Below are 5362 nucleotides of genomic sequence, written 5' to 3'. Positions count from 1 at the left end.
CTCAGCAGCTCTGAAGTAAGAATACTAATAGTACCTACCTCAGAAGGGTGGTTATGAGGGTTATGAGTTGTCATATACACATATCACATTTTACAGGGTCTAGTGGAGAGAATGGTAAATATACATATGTGTTTGTGTGATACGGTATAATACATGTATTTTAAAAAATGCTATTGCCAAAACATATCAATTCTATTTGATTGATGCTATAGTGGAGATTATAAGAAAAATCTCTTTCTGTAGTTTAAGTATTGAATTTAGCAAGTGAATGACATTAATCTTGTACACTAAAAAGTAGGAAAGCCTGAACAACTCCTGTAATATTGTTTTTGCCAACATGGAGTCTCCCCATGTGGGAATTGCCACCAACCTTAAGAAACATACATGTATAAAATACTTGAAAAATGAAGCATCAGATTTGGTTGAATATACACCATTTTGAACTGACTGTGTGATGAGAGGGAGCTGGTTGATAAAGGACAAGAGAAATGCTAAATATGCATCGTGACAAACAGTGAAAAATTAAGGATTGTAACTAACATTAATTACGTTCTAGTAAGATGAATAGGCTGCTCATCATTAATGAGAACATACACCTTTGTCTAAGTTTCACATCCACCTGTGATGAATGTGCTCATGGGGATAAAATACATCATAGTAACATTTGAATTAACAGCACACTAATAGATTGACATATGAGTATGAACAAAGCATTTAATCATGTAAACTATACCACACCCAAGAGCAAATTTCTCTGTATTGCCTACATCACATCCAAGTGAATGTAGAAAGCATTCAAATCTTATTTTAAATAATATATTTAGGATATTGTTGATATTGGATAATGTTCTAGAAAACAGGGTTGAGGGTCGCTAAGAGTCAGACACGACTGAGTGACTTCACTTTCACTTTTCACTTTCATGCATTGGAGAAGGAAATGGCAACCCACTCCAGTGTTCTTGCCTGGAGGATCCCAGGGATGGGGGAGCCTGGTGGGCTGCCGTCTATGGGGTCGCACAGAGTCGGACACGACTGAAGCGACTTAGCAGCAGCAGCAGAGAACTTAACTAAGGTTGATAAGATCCTGCAACTCTGATGAGATAAAGGGAATTCAAACACTGTATGTATTTCTTGAGCTATAGCATATATTGAATCTTTTAACTTAGATTCGTAGTGTATGGCCTGCGGATAAAATGCTATCAATTTAATACCAGACATAATATATACTGAGTAAAATTAGGCTTCTGTTTTGAGGAGAGGTCTATGAGAAGCTGAACATATCCTTCTTGTTGATACCTGGTATCATTTCTACAGCAGTTGAATACAATCTCATAAATAAAGCAGTGCCATGTTATTTTGATGGATGTCAGATTCCTAATATATTAAGTAATATTATTTAAAGCCTCACCCACTGTGATTAAGTATTCTTGGAGGGGAGCAATTATGCATATATCACAACAATGGGGATAACAACTGTATATTTATCATCTAAATCCATTCTGGTTAGAGAAATACATGTGCTGTGTGATGTTTTCAAGAAATCCCAAGATCGTGTATAAACTTCTCTAGTCCTTATACTTACTTTAAAGTTGGGAGTTAGAAAACAATTCGATTATGTTATAATAATAATAGCTAGAAGCCTTTTGAAAGATTGAAAATCACAAACCATTTATTCAATCACTGAGCTCCTAGGTGCCAGGTGTGACAGAAGTGCTTAGACACTCTTGTGGACCCAAGAACAAGATTCTGGTTCCCCAGGACTAGTTGTGGGGAGACAGAGTACCAACAAGAATGCCGAAGATCTCAGTCCCTAATTCCTAGCATAAGTTGCGTAGATCCTAGTATTGAGGAATGTGCAGGACTGGTGGGTGGGAAGTATTTGGGGCAGGGTAATCACTTACAAAAGGAGAGAAGGATAAGAAATACATCGTGAGAGAAAGGGAGACTCTAAGCCTGTCACTCAGCATTTCCTTCTTGCCAGGTCCCACAGACCTATGCCCACTGGGCTGAAAAAAGACCAATATTAAATGTAGTTCTTGGGAGACTTCCCTTGTGGTCCAGTGGCCAAGGCTCTTTGCTACCAATGCAGGGAGCCCAGGTTCGATCCCTGGTCAGGGAACTAGATCCCACATGCCGCAACTAAGAGTTCTTGTTGCTCAACGAAGATCGAAGATCCTGTATGTCACTACTAACATCCAGCATGGCCAAATGAATAAGTAAAATATTTTTAAAAAATTAGTTCTCTAAGATGTCTTGACCTATAAGAGCACAACAGAGTAGCCTGTGAAACAGAGCAGATCCAAAGTGCTTTGGGGGAGCTCACTGGAGTATGGAATGGATAAAGTGGAAAATTGAATATGATAATCAAGTTTACAGAAATAATTTCAATGAACATGTTGCCATAACAGAGGTAAATGTGAAGTGCTATACAGAGAGAAAAGAGAACAAAAAGAATCCTGTCCTTAACATTTGTAGATGTCTTCAGGAAAGAGGTAATGTGAGTTGCTCCTGAAAAAAAAAATGTGAGTTTTTCAGGTAGAGCTGAGGAGCTGAAGAATTCCTGAATTTGGAAGAAAAGGCACAGAGCCAAGGCACCAGAGTCAAAGGGCATAGAAAGGGACACGGCTGGGGTACAGGCTTCAGGAGGGTGTGGAAAAGGAAATTCTTTTAGGAGCTGAGTCCAAGAGAAGAAGAAGTAAGAGGGGATCCAGGGCATAAACTGACCAAGGCATGTGACTACAGATATAGGTAAGTATGTGGAATGAAAGGTGGGATGTTGAAATGATTTTCATCTGATTGCATCTCTATTTCTCTGTGAAATATATGACAAGGTCTTCAGCAGAGAGTTGGGTGGGAGGGGCTGTTGGAGATTTAAGAATTGAAGAGAAAGTGCGTAATAGTCATCTTGGGAGTAGGTTAATGAATGTACTAGGGAAGTTTAGTTGTCAGATAGTGTTGAGTGCTCATTGAAGATTTTTGGTCATAAATTTGCAATGGTTCCTAATAGCATGGGTTGTGGGCTCTCCTCCAGTAACATTCAGCTGCTTGGGTACAGGGATGTAGCAAGCACTTAGTTGAGTTTAAGAAGACTTGGAGTTTCACCAGGAAAGTACAATAGAGGAAGATGAGGCAAGGTAGTTAAGAATGTTTGAAAATGGAATGAAATGTGGAGTTGAGGGTAGGTAATGGGATCTGTGAGGACTTGAGGAAGTAGAAGACAGTGAACACGTGGCTGGGTCAGTGGACTGGCAGTCTCAAAGGAGTGAGTCGGGAGGATGGGATGTGGTGATCAAGGGGTGCTTTGTTTGAGTTTTCAGAGTGTTTCTATCCTAGTATATGTCAGGCACTATTCTGGACACAGAGGATGTCATGATGAATGGAATAGGTATCCATGACACGTGTAAGCTATGGCAGAAAACTGACAGTAAGCAAATAGACAACTAAACCTCACTATATAATGTGTCAGATGATGATGAATACTAGGGACACAAATAAAGCAGAGAAGGAAAATAGGGAGTATTTAGTGAGGTCCTTGCAATACTCTTGCCTGGAAAATCCCATGGATGGAGGAGCCTGGTGGGCTACAGTCCATGAATTCGCTAAGAGTCAGACACGACTGAGCGACTTCACTTTCACTTTTCACCTTCATGCATTGGAGAAGGAAATGGCAACCCACTCCAGTACTCTTGCCTGGAAAATCCCATGGATGGAGGAGCCTGGTAGGCTGCAGTCCATGGAATCGCTGAGGGTAGGACACGACTGAGCGACTTCACTTTCACTTTTCACTTTCATGCGCTGGAGAAGCAAATGGCAACCCACTCCAGTGTTCTTGCCTGGAGAATCCCAGGGATGGGGGAGCCTGGTGGGCTGCCGTCTATGGGGTCGCACAGAGTCGGACACGACTGAAGCAACTTAGCAGTAGCAGCAGCAGCTGGAGATGATAAGTTGTCAGAATCTGGATGCATTGTAGAAGTAGAACAAAGAGGGTTTGCCCATGGGTTGATGTGGGTTGTGTGTGAGAGAGAGAAGAATCAAAGGAGACTCTCAGAATTGCGGCCTACGGCACTGAAAGATATTTACACAGGATATTATAGAATGGATATTTACACAGGTGGCCAAAACTGTGAAGGAATCCAGTGTGGTTGAAGGTCAGATTTAATTTTGACTATGTCAAGGTTGAGATTCCTCTTAGATTTGTGAGCAGACATGTGGAACAAGCAGTTGGGTAGACAGGACTAAAGTTCAAAATCCTGAACTCTGATTCAGTTATCTTTTATCCAGAAGGTAAAAATTTGGAAGATATCCCAAGCCATGAGACTGTGTAAGATCTATGAGAAAATGTGTGTAGAGGAGAGAAGAGGCTGAAAAATCTGAGAGGCCCTCCTGTTTTTAGAGGTCAGGGAGCTGAGGAAGAATCAGCAAAGGTTACTGAGAAGAAGTGTCCAGCACTGTAGGAGGAAAATGACAGAGTGGTGAGGGCCTGGGAGACAAGGGTGTAATTAGTGGCAATGACGAGGTCTAGGGTATGATGATGTGAGTAGGTGATTGAGAGGAGGAGGAGGGAAAGATCTCCTTATGGAGGGCGGGGAGCCAAGTGTCAGGGTGTCGGGTGACTCTAGGCTTGGTGACAGGATTGTGATGGAGAGGTAGGCAGTAACCCATGTATTGACATTCACCTGTGACTCCACTGACCAGGCAGGACAAGGAGGAAATTCAACGGTTAGTAAAGTTTGATGATTTGCTTCCAAAAAGCTAGGATTTTTGAATGAGGAAGGACCAACATCCGAGAAGTTGCAAAGGGGAGCCAGGTGGACGCTTGCTCCTCTCCCTGGCCTTGAGGTTCTTGGGGAATAGGAGATGCACAGTCTTTAGCTGAGAGGATGGCTGGAAGTAGGATCCCAGGGGTCAGCCTGGCTCCCTTCAGCAGGAAGAGACCTTTAGAAAAGGAAGAAGCTGTGGGCCAGGTTGCTAATGACAGTCAGTTCCTAGGAACAGCATGGAAGGGTTTGGGAGGAGAGGAGGGTTTGGGTTTGGGGTTAGGATTGGGTAATACTTAGATGGTGAGGGATGATTTGTTGGTGACCAAGGTGAAAGTGCATGCTGTGGGGGAGATTGGGGGGTGGGGATGCTGGCTGTGGGGTATTTGGGGTTGGTGCAGAGCAGCAAGGGCGGGAGGTCCAGCCTAAGGCTGAAGATGCTATGGCAGCCAGGAAAACAAGATGATTGATGACCAGCCTGAGGCTGGTCACACCAGGATGGGTAAGGTGCTGGAGAGTAGAGTAAATCTCTCTAGGATGGCTAATTATAATAATGCTATAGTCATCACCATTGAGGGAAATTTATCAACAACTAGGCCACAGAC

Source organism: Bubalus bubalis, chromosome 2 (genome assembly GCF_019923935.1).
Source record: "Bubalus bubalis isolate 160015118507 breed Murrah chromosome 2, NDDB_SH_1, whole genome shotgun sequence".
Taxonomy (NCBI): Eukaryota; Metazoa; Chordata; class Mammalia; order Artiodactyla; family Bovidae; genus Bubalus; species Bubalus bubalis.
This window is presented reverse-complemented; position numbering follows the sequence as displayed.